Here is a 9,001-nt window from a genome sequence, read left to right on the forward strand (position 1 = left end):
ATAGTCTTTTCCTGAGTTCTCATACTTTGTTTGTTACCATGGTTTCCTATTAGACACACCTGTTCCTCATTGATTATCTGTAAATAACAACAGGAAAATTGCACACATGATGTCTCTTTATGTTGGAATGCCATTTCAAAACCGCTCTCCTCTACCCACAAACACTTTGACACATATAAACACAATCATCCTGTAGCTAACAAGAGATGGGTGAGATGTGTGTGGTTAAGGAATAAAGGCTGCATTATTCATGCGTGTGGGCAGGTGTCATAACATTCTGACAAGCCTGAGAATTCTAGTGACTAAAAGCCACAAAACTTTACATTAACAATGATGACAAATAAGACTGAGTGATCCTTTGTTCTGACCCTCACCCACTGATGCAATTAATCTGTGAGTACATGACTACCAGCAGAGTAATCATAAAATAATGGTGCTTTACTCTAGCTAATGCATGTCAATACCTATGCAGCAGAAATATTAAACATAGACATCTCTATAGAAACAGATACTTTGCAGTATATACTATTTGTGTTTTCTAGAGGTTATCAAACTGAATTGCAGGTTAATGTCTAACTTGATAATCCCTTTGATGTGTGAAAGTGCTATTCAAGTAAATGGGTCAAAAGCCATGGCAATAATTTCAGTCCCCTGTGAAGAAAGAAGAGTAAAGCACTGTGGTAACCAAACGCTTGGCACTTTAATCTACAGATAAATCACCTTCTCACTGCAGAATCACCAGATGCTTCTCTCATGCTTATTAAAACAATCTTCCTAGAATTAAGAATCATCAGGAATGTAAAAATAAAACTGAGATGTTGTGAAGCGAATGAAAACTATTATTTGGTGACTCGAGTATAAGTAGAAAATATGATTACAATAATAACTGTTTTCTACTTTAATATATTTTAAAATGTAAAATATTCCTGTGATGTTAAAGCAAAGTTTTCAGCCTCATTATTTCCGTCTTCAGTGTCACATGATCATTCAGAAATCATTTGAATAGCCTATGATGATTTGGTGCTAAAGAAACATTTCTTATTATTATCAATGTTGAAAACTATACAGAGTTGTGATACTTGTGATTTTTTTTTTCAGGATTCAACAGTGCTAGAAGAAAGGAGGAAATGTACCGGACTGCTAAGTCCTATAATTAAAACATCCTGCAAGTTTCAGAGCTTAAAATGTCCTCCTCACTATAAACAAAGCATTTTAATCAATTTCCAAAAACAGCTCATTTGGATATTGGGGGACTTCTGATGTCACACAGGCAAATGCATTTGCATATTCCTCCAGAGCAAAACATCGATGAATAGTTTTACATAATCGTACCATAGGCCCCGCCTAGTGGCGTTCAGTACACCGGATGAGAGCGTCTCGTCAAAAGCAGCAAACCCATTATAATCACTGAAACTGTCTACAGTACACAGATGCCCATTCACTCCTCCTGAGACCCAGAAAAAAAGTTTTTTGAATATTTTTTTTTCCATGTCAGTACATTGTTTAGAGCGTAAAAATATATATATATATATTTTATAAATATAAAAACAGATATTTTATCAATATGTTATGTCCTCTAGTGGACACAAGGACTCAGTTGTTAAAAAAAAAAAAAAAAAGACATGAAATGACATGGATAGGCAAAAACAATGTGTTTTTTTTTTTTCTTCACCAATAATTTTTTAGGTTTCAGGATTTTTTTAAACCAAACTTTGTATAAAGATTATTCTCAACTATGTTATGAAAGATATACCGAAATGAATTAATATTCCATTTTACTTTATGCCATTTGTGGGTAAAATGGCCATAATTGGGTAGTTCATTCAATACAATATACATTGTATCTAATTTGCATATTAATTTGTTAATATGCAAATAGGCCTGGCATTTGAAGTCTGGGTCCTTCAAAGGATGCCGCCTTTGAATTGGGACACAGCCATTATGTTGTTCTGGCAATAGCCTCAGTGCTTTAGGGGGCGATATGGTTCCCTTCAAATGTGATATAAAAGTAGTTAGCTATATAAACATATTGAATAATGCAAACTTGCTCATAGAGATTCTCTTTAGATTTTCTTTGTCATGACAGTAGTTGACCTGAACAGAAAAATCATGTTCTTGCGTAGAATAGTTCTTAGTTTTAAATCTACATGTGTGCCACTCCAAAACAGAAGAGGCTTTTATGAACTACCCACCCACACAAAGCTTTTGTTCTTTAGTCTACTATCTTCAAAAGAAATGAAGTATGTCCAAGTGAGGTGTTTTATAAAAGGCTATGCAATTACTGCAAAAGCTGTATTGGAATGTAAGACATGTGACTTACGATGGACCTATTTTTAGTTGGTTGCAAGGAGTTAGTTACCATAGAATTCTTCTTCTCTTTGCCTCTTTTTCTCTCTCACACAGTCTATCTTTCATTGTCGTAGAGTCCATCAGTAGTTGCTATGGAGACAGCCCCCGTTATCCCTGACTTGGTATTGTATTCTGAACGACCCTTTAGCAGGTGGAGGAGAGACCAGATCTGCCGATGGGTATATGCACCAATCACAATATTAGACCTCACAGGGGTACCCTGGGTATTTGTACCTTTAATGTAGTTATATAAAAATGCTTTCTGTGAAGTCTTTAATAACTGGGGTGTCTTCGGTTTCAGACACAGCCTATAAGATGGCCTCTCATGCTATATTGCTTAATTAAAATAAATAAACTATTGGTCATCTGCCACATTACTGTTCAATGAGCACTAAAAAAAACTAATAGGCCACGGCCTACATAAATATGCCTGTGTCATATTATTAAAATTGTCTATACACTGTAAAAAGTGAATAGTTGGGATCAACTTAAAAAAATTACTTCAATTGGTAACACCTAAAGAAATTAAGTTTTCTCAACTTAAATTATCACGTTTTATCATGAAAAACGTGATAATTTAAGTTGAGAAAACTTAATTTCTTTAGGTGTTACCAATTGAAGTAATTTTTTTAAGTTGATCCAACTGTTCACTTTTTACATATACCTCTCCTACACTGTAAAAAAATTCTAACCCTCCCAAATCAAAAATTTCAAGTGACCGATAACATCTAAATTTTTCAATTGGCCCAAGTGAAATTCTGTAAATTATAAAATTAAATTTACAGAATTTCACTTGGGCCAATTGAAAAATTTAGATGTTATCGGTCACTTGAAATTTTTGATTTGGGAGGGTTAGAAATTTTTTACAGTGTATTATTTCATACATTGTAACAATAGACGTCATTCACAAATAATTTCATACGTTTTGTGTTATTTGAGCAGAAAAACTGCATTGCGAACAGCATAATCAAATTAAAAATTATGGAGAAATATAAAACAAGGCTACTCATTGACATAATGTTGATTAAAAACTATATATTTTTAAGTTTATAGCAAAATATGCATATATATATATATATATATTTCAGTATTTTAAGAGCGTAGCGAGATCGACTCTATTAGGACATTTGCAGTGCTTCATGAGAGTGGGCGGAGCTTAAGTGCTATTTTGGTATTCATGGGTAATGTAGTTTTTCCACCAGGAATTCCACTATTATTATAAAATAATGAAATGAAATAATGTGGGCTGACCGCTTCAACAGAAACAAATACCATATTGCCTAACAGCCTCGAATAGCTCACAATAGGTCGGTCTTGAAAGGGTCAAAATTAATTTTCTTATGAAGAAAATGACTGAAGTTTTTGCTTCTTGAACCCAAATATTGCACTCTATTATTGTTGCTGTTTTAATGTAGCCTACATGAATCTGAATTATTCTAAGAGAGAGAGAGAGAGAGAGCTTGATATTTTCATTAAACACACGCAAACCAAATCCATGTGCTTCTCTTTCCCTGCTCTCTTCTGAGAGCATGTTTGAGAGCCAATTTTCAAAACCAATTAAAACACATAAAACAGTTTAAATAGGCCTAGACTACATGCGATCGTGTTTATTACTAGCTGTGCATATGCATATTGGCTGCATTTTGTCATGTGTTTTATATAATACTTATTACTAAACTATTACTTAATACTAAACATTTGTTTATCAGGCTACTGGGAATATGTGGTTCTGAAGGCTATCGTAAATTAATTGCAAGCTTATTGATGAATAACACCCGCAATTGTAGAAAGTTGAAGCAGATGCCGAAGGAGCCAGCTGTATTTCAAAGGTCATCCCAGGATACTGGGAAATGCCTCATTCCTTTCTGCTGACCACAGTATATTCTAATGGGGCTGGTAGAGAAAACGTCAGTCAATTACCGGTCGTGCTCTGAGGACCATATTGCTGTTGTGGGGAAGTAGGAAAGTCTTTAGTCTTTTGTTTGCAGTGAAGCAGGAATAAATAGCCGTCTGGAAGGAATAAATATACGCATGGAAAAGAAGAATCTGAGCAGCTCATTGATCCAGAGATTCTAGGAAGTATGTTGAGCTTTAGCGTTCTAGAGATGTGTTAGTCTTACAGCAGATTGTGTAAGCAAACGTATGGGACTATACTGACTTCTGCTGTCTTCTAAACATACGCCTGTCCAAAGTATTTCTGAAAGAAGGGAAATATGTGCAGCTTTTATCACCATGGTGATGGCGGGCTGAGTAAACAGCGGGTCTGCTGACAGGCTACCGCATTGACTAATGATGGCAATGAGGTCATTTGTTCCAGAGTGATGGGAGGAACTTAAATCTGGTGTGTATGCCTCTATAGCCTCACCCATAGATGTAGTGAAAGTGTATACCGTACTTGTTTAAACTACAGTGAAGTGTGGATATTGTTCAAAAGAAATATGCAGCCTATTATTTACAGGCCAGTGGAGCTATAAAGATTTTAATGCTTCAAGGGAAAACAACAAATAGGCCTGGTTATGTTTTGAACATTCTGGATTATAAACAAAGAGTAAAGCTAAAAGTGTGTAACATTTAGATCATTTGAAATATAGAACAAGGTTGTTTTGTCGCTTATTGATCAATCTGACTCTCATTTTCAAGGCCATTTAACAAGTTAATACCACAATAAATTTAAATTAATATAATTTTTTTTATAACATTGGGGTTTCGGGACCCCATACATGAACATAAAATCAGAAAATTATGCCACAGCATTAGTTTTCTGCATATTAACCCTAGATAGGCCTACTTATTAAAACAGGTCAATTCAAATCATCTGAATTTACCTGTTTACATTTAATTGTTCTCAGTAAAAACGGTGGTTGATCCTCCAGACCCCACAAAACCTCAGATCCTTTGTGGGCGCATAATTCTAGGAGTTCTGACAGCCTCTTTGAGATGAGAGCTGTGCACATGCTCTCATCTTTGATTATGCATGAACTACCCCCTCCGTTCGCTCCGGCTGCAACTACGTGGTGTGGTTGCCATAGTAACCCGACGGTATGCAGACCTGAGGTGGGCAACAATAGGATTTTCCATGTGTGTAGTGTGTGAGAGTGAGTGAAGATTCCCCTGCCTCCACCTCAGCATATCAAAATATGTATTTGACAATGGATAATATCTATAAAAGTGAAGCATGTTTTAAGTTATAGATTCAATATTTTAGGTTTATTTAATAAATAGTGTAGGCTATATGTGTTTATATTTGCTCCAATTTAATTAGTTAATACTGCAATACCAAGTTCTGGCAAGAAAGTCTTGATGGTGCAGGCTGAGGTCCATAACTCAATTGGTAGCGATCACATTGTCATCTACATAGCGCTAAACCCTCCCCCTTCCCCAGCTCCACCTGTATAGATCTGCTACGGGGGTTATTCATGTCTGTTACATGCTCACAGCAATGTATGTGAATGTATTGCCAGTATATTCTCGGCACTTGCTCTGCATCAGCGCCTATTCCGCCAAGAACAAATACATTAACAATCATTACCACATCCATTACATGCTAATCTCTCCGAGAGTTGTTATGACAGAAATGTGTATATAGAAGGTTTTAGTATGCCAATACAGTGCGTGGCAACATTAATAACATTATTGCATCATAGCAGCATTTATCCCAACTCATCAAATAATGCTGCCCGGACAGACTGATAACCTGCTGAAAAGAATAACTAGTTTATGCTGGTTTTGTGCTGGTCTTTTCTTTGGACCAGCAAAACTATGTTGTTCACCAACAAAAATGTCTTTCTGCTGAAGCTGGTTGACCAAGAGAGGTTTACTGGTTAACAGTGATGTGGTGTAACATCGGTAAAATTAGTTTAAATTAGTTTCACTACATTTCTAATTTTAAATCATGTAGCTTTTCTAAGTTTGTTTAGTTGAGAATTGCTATTTTCTGGATTTTCTTCTTGACAGCATTTCAGCAAAAAAGATGCAATAAAGCTCTAGGCCTATTGTTTTTTAACTCATTTAAAATTCTTATTTCATAATATGAATAATATTTAGGGATTATTTAATTGAATTAGATGGGATTTTATTTTATACAATTGAATGATCGAGTAATCTTAAAAACAGGCTTAAATGTTGTTTTTTTAATGTGTAATATTTTCTGTTGGCCGGAGAACAAGCAAAGGGCAATTCGAAAATCAATGACTATTTTGGGTTGGTTGTTTTTATTAGACTGACCGAACCGGTTTTAGATCACATTGATCGGAATTCTGAACAGTTCCAGCGTATTGACTCACTCCGAAACGGTTGAGACTGAAGTTCTTCCAAAATCTTTCGCGGTGCATGCACATGTACTGGGTGTTATTGCTATTTTCATGGTTAGGTTAATAACAGAGAAACGGAGAACTTTTCTGAGAATTGGTTGAATCGGTCTAAACAGTTTAAGTTTGAATTGATCGGAACGGTTGCAGCGTAATGGCTCATCAATTGAATTGGTCGAGTTGTTCCAACACGATAACACACAAACATCTTAGAGATGTCTATTTGATGTCTGCATTTACACCTGCAAGAGTGTTTGCTCATCTGCAATACGTCTCTGAGACATCAGATGTCATATAGACATTCAGAAGATGTCTTTAAGATATTTAGAATGTATGTAAAACTACTCTTTCTAAGAGGTTTATCAGATGTATTTACACTGGAGATGTTTTCCAGATCTCCAGATCTAGCAGACATCTTACCTGTGCTAGGCCTACACATGTCGAGTGTTAAGTTTATATTAAGTGTTAAATATGAAAGCAAATATTGTTTTGTGGTTAGGTTTTAACTACAAAGAAACAGACATTTCCAGTGAATTGGTAAAAAAAACTACACATACACACATACACATTTAGGCGTTCACACATAAGTGTTATGATAGTCAATTTTGTTTCATAGGCTCTAATTACAGATGAAGTATCTCCCTCTACTGTATGGTGCAGCTCACAGCAAGCAGTGGCTGTTTTGTGTTGTGTTTTGGCTAACCTTAGCTGCCGTGAACAGCAGGAAGCAGAGTCGTGATGGGAAAAGCAGTGAGAGCATGTAATATTTATACCAGATAGGAACCAAGTGAGTGACACTCAAGTATAATTTTCTCTTCGCCCACAGCCTCCCACTATCTCTATCCACGCCATGCAACGTCTGTGGGGATGTAAAACGTGCCATAGGCAATCCGCTGTATTATTACTGTCAGGAATAATACCACCTGCAGTTACTGACTATTCCTGATTTCCATTGGCAACAATGCTGCGTTTTGCATAGAGAACACAACAGAAAGCATGGGAGGCAGTAAACCATGAAATTGGCCCATTGGTGAAAGAAGCAGCTTTCTTCAAAGAAGTGGGGAGGAGGAAGGGAGGTTTGCTTTGCTGAAGCCCAAGTGGGCGAGAAAAAAAGAAAAAAACACATAGGCGCACACAAAAGACAAATGCACATTAAGCCCCCCTTTAATTTGTCTGTCCCATATAAATGCTGCTAATGTGTTAAAATTCCCTGCAGATCTTCATTTTGAACTTTAAATGCATAATCTGGACAGAAATGTTCATGAATCATATTCAAAAATATGGTGTGCTTAGCCTATACGTGGCAGGAGAAATGTCATAAAACGGTAATGTTTGATATGAATACTGCAAAACATTTACTTGGGTCTTCCACAGTGTAATAATAACACAGTCATACAGACAAGGACACTATTTAGCCATATAACTGTCGTCATGGAGAGCAATAGGAAGAGAATGTGCTGAGGTCTTTTAGAGAAGGAAATTTGGGGGGAGCGGATGCAGTCCAGGTATGGAGTAGCCTACTATGATATTGTTTACACCCCCAAGGCACTGACAGATTCATGCACTTATACGCCATCTACTGTTCATTGTCCATGATGACATATGTCAAATTATTCAGGAGAGACATAAAGAGAGTAAGTATGCATTTGTATTGCCAAAGCAAAACATTGGTGCAAACAAACAAACAAAAGTACGTAAATTAATGATAGCAATTGATAACATAACATAATAAAAATTGTAGCCTACAAAAAATAATAGAATAAAATAAAATAAAATAATTATTTATTTCTACATACACGAGAGAGTGCTGTGCAAGTAAAATAAAAAAAATAAAGAACAAATAATTATTTATTGAGTTTTATAAATATGTAATATAGTTATATTATTAATATAATTAGGCCTATGTACAATTATATCATTAGGCCTATGTATAAAATAGGATGATAAAATAATATAAATAATAATAAAACAAATTTTAAATAAATATGTAAAATAAGGGGTAATAATTTGAATTCTTTGCATACAGTGTACATACAGTGTGCAAAAATGCATTATTATGAGCTAGTACGCTTTTTACTCATTTTAACTTCTCTATTAAAGTATTTATTGTAATTTATATTTAATTATATAAAATAAATAAATATATACCAATCATTACACAGTTTCTTACATTAGGCACATATAAAAACAAATGCATTTATTATATAAATAATATATTATATAAAATATTATATAAAACAAAATAATGAATATTAACAATAATAAAATGACCTAAAGTTGTAAAACAAATTTTTAAGCCTCATAAAATTGCTGACTTGGACTTTTATTATGAAAAATATGTATTG

Source organism: Squalius cephalus (assembly GCF_949319135.1).
Source record: "Squalius cephalus genome assembly, chromosome: 12".
Taxonomy (NCBI): Eukaryota; Metazoa; Chordata; class Actinopteri; order Cypriniformes; family Leuciscidae; genus Squalius; species Squalius cephalus.